The sequence below is a fragment of the Nannospalax galili genome, unplaced genomic scaffold (genome assembly GCF_000622305.1).
Source record: "Nannospalax galili isolate Female #2095 unplaced genomic scaffold, S.galili_v1.0 scaffold175, whole genome shotgun sequence".
Classification (NCBI taxonomy): Eukaryota; Metazoa; Chordata; class Mammalia; order Rodentia; family Spalacidae; genus Nannospalax; species Nannospalax galili.
This window is the reverse complement of record NW_008336314.1, coordinates 2,637,235-2,644,574: the sequence shown is the minus strand read 5'-3', so window position 1 is coordinate 2,644,574 and position 7,340 is coordinate 2,637,235. Positions and strand designations below refer to the sequence as shown.

Here is a 7,340-nt window from a genome sequence, read left to right as displayed (position 1 = left end):
AAACTTGGGGCATAGCTTAAGAAGAAAAATAATTACACATAATATACCCTATTTCTGAAGCTACTTGTAGGTATTTTACTAGAAAATTCCTGAAGAAAATTTAAACATGTCTATGGATTTGTTGAATTAAGACCTCTAGTTAAGATTTAGAAGCCCCCACTTCTAGGGCATTACCGATGGCACCTATTATAGAGGGACTGAACAAAGTCCATGACTCTTGATGTTAAATCTATCTCAGGGTTCAGAGGAAAATGGGGAATCTAAAATCACAAGTGCAGACATGTCTAGGATTCTTGTCCACACTTGATCCATACTTCCTTCAGGGTCTTCATCATTATCAATGGTCTTTCCATCTGCCACACTTGCATGACACAGAACAAACCACCCAAGGTTCATTGGGATTCTAGAAAAAATCAGGTATCTTGGCAGTGTGACCACTGTGAATAAACAACAACTCTGGTGGGCCATCTTCTGTCTTCTGGGAGCTCTTCCTCTCCAGTTTTATTTAAATCCCAGACATTTAGGAATGCAACCTGAGTTTCAGATTTCTCAGATCTCACAGTGTAACTGTTTTGTTAGCTTGATCCTGTGTCAAGAAGGAACTCACTCCAAGGCTTGAAAGACAGGCAGTTCACTTCAGCAGTATGAGCATCAACCAAGTGGCTTGGTTTGGAAGTACTGCTTGAATAAGTATTCCAAATCATAAATTTCTGATCATCAGTTGACTCTCAGACTCATGGAACAGATGCCAGGAAACGTCTTCTACTTCTGTATGCCCTGCAAAGATGGTCTTTGCATCCATCACTTTTCCTTCCTTTGTAATTGCACTGATGTCCCGTAGGCAGATGGTATGGTTATCTGAAGCACTCAGTAAGGGCCCACTGAGATTTGGGTTCTAAGAAAGCCCATAGCCTTTCTTCTGATGTCCACAGAGGCACAAGTCAGGGTTCCACTCTCCAGAAGGGTCTGGTTTACAAGGATGCTTTCTGTAATCAAAAAGAACATCATTGGATGGAGCTTTTTTAGCAATGATGCAAGGGTTCTAGAACATGTCACGGCCCTGTCTGCTTCTCCTTCATGGTTGATCTTTATTTCTATTTCTATTTCCCCACTGACAGAGCCAAAACCTCCAAATTCTCTGTTTTCACTGTTGTAGTGTGATACATCAAACTGAGCATTGTTAGGGAACTGGACACAAGATGGTATTGTTCATCCAATGTATGTGTCCCCAGAACAAGCTGATGAATGCTAAAATCTTTTCCTTTATGTCTGGTTACATCTGGAAGTCACTGGGAAATTAGACTGATCTATTCCAGGGCATAGGTCATGACCAAATCACAAAGAAAAAGGTGTTCTTTTTCCATATTTTGTACTCCTGTTGATCACACATTCTTCCACTATGTTTGCATTAGGCTGCTTTCTTGTCAGCCATGGCAGTGGGGCGTGGGGAGGGGCGCAAGGGAGGGTAAGAGTGGGAGGGGAATGGAGGGGTCAGAGGAAGTGGTGGTGGTGGTGAAGTCCCTGGGTCATGTGCTGTGGGAGGGGCCGGAAGGCTGTGAGCCAGGTTTTGAGCATATGTTTTAAGACTTTATTTTTAATTATATGTACATGTATGTGTTTGTGTACGGGTTTGTGCACATGAGTGCAATTGTCCCCTAGAGCTGCAGTTACAGGCAGTTGTAAGCCACTCAATCTAGGTGCTGGGAACCAAACTCTGGTCCTCTAAAAGAATAGCAAACATTCTTAGCCAATGGGCCATCTTTCCGGTCCCTTGAGCATCATATTTTTAATAACTCCTTGGATATCTTCATCAGTTGAGTCCATCAGGCCTTGTGAGAGCAGCTCTGTTGCCTACTCTATCTTGTACATGGACCTTTCCTTCCTTCCTTCCTTCCTTCCTTCCTTCCTTCCTTCCTTCCTTCCTTCCTTCCTTCCTTCCTTCCTTCCTTCCTTCCTTCCTTCCTTCCTTCCTTCCTCCCTCCCTCCCTCCCTCCCTCCCTCCTTCCTTCCTTCCCTCCTTCCTTCCTTTGCATGTCACAGAATTTTTATTGACCCATACTGATAACATATTGTAGCAACTCTATACATTGATCCCCTAGTCCTAACTTGGTTTTGTTTGCTTATTTATTCACCGACTTGGCTGAACTACTTCAGCGGTCTGGCAGTTGCTCCTGAGAAGGCTCAACCCTAGACATGTGCAGTCTCCCCGAGATGGCTGAGATTTTGGTAAGAGCCTCTCATCTCTTTTCCTATCCTCTCTACTGTTAACAGTTATCTATCCCATTTGTCATCGCTCTCAGCTGTTAAATTCTACTAACTGTAAGATGATTATCTTTTTTTCTTTTTCACAATGCAAAAGCATAAATTTCTCCACAATCTAATCTGATTAAATTCAGATCTTAGGAGCGGTGTTGCTTGATGCTCTTCTGACCCTTGGAGGACTCCTCTGGATGTACCTTTGCCTGCTTCTCTTTGGTATGCTAGATGGCCTAACATTAAGTCCTATTCATGGGGTTACTATCTTCCTCTTAATTGTGTATAATAAAAATCTCCATTTGTTTAGTGCCTTTAGGCTTTAACTTCCCTCTGAACGTGTTTTTGGGGAGAACTTCAGAGCACTGTTCTTAAGACCTGTCTTTCCCTCTGGATAAAATCCCCACACCTCTGCTCCAAGGCTGGGACCAGGTACAGTTCCACTTCTGAGTGATTCCTCTGCATTGTGAGCAGAGTACTGCTATGGGGTATTCAGTCTTCTCAGTTTTCCTTTCCCAACTGAACTTATATACTACAAGTGAGCTGTGGTGAGGGCATTTGACACTCCATCCAGCCTTTTCCATTATCATGGAAACGTAAACCTAAGAATGAGGTATCACCTTACCAGAATCAGAATGGGCATTACCAAAAGGCAAGGGATAGCAAGTGTTAGCAAGGGTCTGGAGAAAAGGGAACCTTGTTTACTGTTGGTGGGCTGTGAAATAATGTAGAGGTTCTTCAGAAAATTAAAAATAGAGCCAGGAGTGGTGGTACATGCCTGTAATCCCAGCACTCAAGAGGCAGAGGTGGCAGGATCATGGCATGTTCAAGGTTAGACTGGTCAACATAGCAAGTTCCAGAACAGCGAGGGTTACATAATGAGGCTCAAAACACAGAACAACAACAACAACAACAGTTCAGAAGAAGCTATGGACTCAATGTAGGGACTGGATTTGACTCTGGGTTAGGCCTACAGTATGTGCAAGTTCTACATCCTACAGCAGCTTCAGTAGAATCTGGGCACCCAGGGTAGAGACCGTGTCTGACCTGGAGTAAGGCCCATTGGTGCTTCAGCTGAAACTGCTGACCTGGGGTGGAGATCTGAGCTGACTCTGGGTAAGGTCCACAGGCACTTGATGAGTTCCACTCCTGGCAAAAGCTGCAAATGCAGGCAGGAGGCCCAAGTTCACATGGAACAATACCTGTCCCTCAGAAGATTTGAGAGTGAGTTCCTGGCCTAAAACACCAGTTCCACACCAGTTCTACTATGGCTTAGTCCTCTTCTGAATAGTACAAATGCTTAGTTATTGAAAGCAGGCACAGAAATGACAATCTTCAAAAAGACAATCTTTTACTATGGCAGGAGAGTAAACTCCAGGTGTGGTCATTACACATTTTAGAAAGTCAGTTATAACAGTCTGGTATTTTTTTATGAGTTGTATCATATTGGGACTGGAGAGATGGCTCAACGGTTAAGAGCACTGGTTGCTCTTGCAGAGGACCCAGGTTTGAGTCCCAGCACCCACATGGCAGCCAACAACTGTCTGTAACTCCAGTTTCAGGGGATCTGACACCCTTTTCTGACCTCTACAGCATTATACGACATGGGTGCACTTACACACATGCAGGCAATACACTCATAAACATAAAATTTTTAAAAAAGGAATGGTACAGTATTTAGTCAAAACTAATTGCTCTTAAATAAACCTTGATCAGACATATAATTATTAAGCCAATCCCTGTAATAGTTAGCAAGATTAGATCAGTGGCTCTATTAATTTAAATAGAAGTTTGCTAGAACTTTGACTTTAGAAATTTTAAGACAATATATAATTCATCTTTAAGTCTCATCTTTTTAAAAATTCATTTATTTTTATTTTCTGTGTCTGAGTGTTTGCCTGCATGTAGATAAGTTTGCCCACATCGTGTAGTGCCCAAGGAGGTAAGAAGAGGGCATCGGATCTCCTGGAACTGGAGTTATGAATGGTTGTTAGCTGCCATGTGGGAGCTGAGATTCAAACCCAGGTTCTCTGCAAGAGCAGCCAGTGTTCTTAACTGCTGACCCATCTCTCTATCCCCTAAACCAATATATTTTCAAATGGATTTCTAAAAGTTCTTAGGGATTTAAAAAAGTATTACATTTACAGTAATAAGCAAGTTCTCTATTATCTTTGGGCTAGGCAGGGGGCTGGTTTGCCTTTTATTGTTTTGGGGGAGCAGAAAAATAGAGATTCTCTTAAGTTGATTTTATCATAGAATTTCTATCATGAAATAAGTGATAGTAAATTCTGATGGTAGTGTTATATTTCTTAGCTGTTCTCAAGGGCATTATATTTTTATTATAGAGCTGTTTGTATCTTCCTTTTGGTCACGGAGTCAGGGGGGTCGTCCTATCTCATGAGTTTTCAGAAGACACTTTGAGATTTAATAAGCTTGGTTCTGAAGTAGAAGGGCTAAATCCCATTTCCAGAGCCAGCTTCTCTGGAAGTTTACTAACATTCAGAAAAGGTATTTGCTTCTTTTAAAATTAAATCTACCTCTGGGCATGGTAGTGTGCACCTTTAATCCCAGCCCTCAGAAAGCAGAGGCAGGCAGACCTCTGCAAGATCAAGGCCAGACTGGTCCACATAGTGACTTCCAGACAGGTTGGGACTGGAGAGACCCTGTCAAACGAAACAAAACAAATAAACAAGACAAAAAACAAACAAAAAATTTAAGTCTACTAGGTCTTGCTTTTGGAACTAGAAGTTACAAAAGTCAGAATACTTGATTTTGAAGGGTCATTCTTTGATATGTCTACATTTTTATAAGTTCATGAGTATGTGGCAGTTAGCATTCACAGTCAAGGAGAATCAAGTTAACAGAAGTATCTTCCTTTACTACCACCTAACTTGAGTTTCTCCCTGGCTATTTTTGGGGTGATAAGATGTTTGAAGCCATATACCCATGTTTAGTTAGCTTATGTCTGTAAATTATAGTTTCCACTAGATGCCATTTTTATTCTCTGATTACACTTCAGCCCAGGCTTCAATGCAGGTCAAAGGATACATGGTAGAGGTGTCTTGTTATCACCATCTTCCCTTGTTTTGCTCTCTAGAGCTTTATATTTTTCCCCTCATGTTCCACCATGAGGACAGAGGCCTTGCCAGATGTAGCCGCTTAATCTCACTGACAGGAACTTGAATTTTCCTGAATCTCATCTTTCTGTTTTAGTGACCCTGAAGAAGGTAGCGCCTATTTGGACCAGCTGAACTCACCAATGAGGCCCCTAATACACTGTGACCTTAATGAATTTTTATTTAACTTAGTTTTCACCTGGTTAAATTGATCCTGTTTGTGCAGGTCCCACCATTTATAAATCTTTTGGAGTAAATATTGGTCGTACACATATTACGGAAGTCAACCAACTTCAAGAGGATAAATTATTAAAATCCCCTTAAACGTTCCCTTTGACATTTTTAAAAAAATGTATAATCTGTAGGTAAACATGACACAAACCATTCAGAGAAAGTGGATCTCAGAGGGAGACAGACTGGAGATTAGGGCAGAAAGAGCCAGCATTTTCAGCCTAGCCAATGCCAAATCAGGCACAGTACTTCTAGTTAGTTTCTTGCATTGCCTTTTGTCTGGGGGAAGGGAGCGCCTACCAAGGAAAGAGAGCCTTGGGTAGAGGGAACCTCAGTGGAGGAATTACTTCCATTGGACTGCCTGGTGGCCATGTCTATGGGGCATTTTCTTGATTCTTGATTGTTGATATGGGAGGGCCCAGTCTACTGTGGGCAGTGCCACCCCTGGGCAGGTGGTCCTCTGTTGTATAAGAAAGCAGGCTGAGGGCTGGAGAGATGGTTCAGTGGTTAAGAACACTGGTTGTTCTTGCAGAAGACCGGGTTCAAATCCCAGCACCCACATGGCAGCTAACAACTGTCTGTAACTCCAGTTCCAGGGGATCCGGCAGCCTCTTCTGTCTTCCGCAGGTATTGCATGACACGGGTGCACTTACCTACACGCAGGCAATACATGCATACACATAAAATAAAAATAATATATAAAAAATAATAAATAAAATATAAAAAAGAAAGAAATATTAAATGCATATGCTAGTTGATAAAACACAGATGTGGTTTGATGGATGTCAAACCCAGGCATTTAGGCCAGCTGGGGCTACAGGGAGACCCTGTCTCAAAAAGACCCCCCCCCACCAAAAAAAAAGAAAGCAGGCTGAGCACAGGCCAGGGGAGCAAGCTAGTAAGCAGCATTCCTCCATGGTCTGTGTTCCAGGTTCCTGCCTTGACTTCCTTTGGGGATGGACTATGATCTGTAAGTCAAATAAACCCTTTCTTCCCCAAGTTGGTTTTGGCCAGTGATTTTATCACAGCAATGGAAAGTAACTAGGACTTCTTTTATGTGAATTCATTAATTGCCATGCACAAGATTCAGGAGATAAAGAGATCTCTATAGTGAAAGCAGAAAAATGAAAAAGAAAGTGTAAGTTTGAGTATAGTTCCTTGCAGCTCAAGCCTAGTAGGGTAAAGCAGAAAGTGAATGAAGAATTAATGGGGACAGGTACAAGCTATCAAGAAAGCCTTGTTTTTCTCATATCACTTACTCTGTGTATGACTTTGAACATCCCAAAACTCCCTTTTTCCTCAGGACTTTTCCAGGTGCCTGTCTGTGACCACTCTGGTGTGAGCAAACATCCAAAAGTTCCCTATTTGGGGGGCTGAAGAGATGGCACTTGTTGCTCTTGCAGAGGACCTGAGCTCTGTTCCCAGCAGCCACATGACATCTAAGAACAGTCCATAACTCCAGTTCCAAGGGATCTAATGCCCTCATCTGACCTCCATAGGCATTGCATGCCCATGGTGCACTTACATGCATACAGGCAAAATATTCATATACATAAAATAAAAGCAAATAAACCCAAAACTCCCCCTTTCCTCAGGCACCTATCCATGAGCACTCTGGTGTGAGCTATCAAAGAAAACCTTGCTCTTCTTGTCACATAATTACATGTGGAACTGTAAATATTCCGTATTTCCCTTTTCCCTTGGGACTTTCCTGGCCACTGATCTGTGAATTCGGAGTGG

The 7,340-nt window shown here is 42.3% G+C and overlaps 1 pseudogene; it reads right to left on the bottom strand.

Annotated features, from left to right (window-relative positions):
* Positions 1-234: 234 nt before the first annotated feature.
* LOC103732521 lies at positions 235-1,392 on the bottom strand (annotated as a pseudogene).
* Between the last annotated feature and the right edge of the window lie 5,948 nt (positions 1,393-7,340).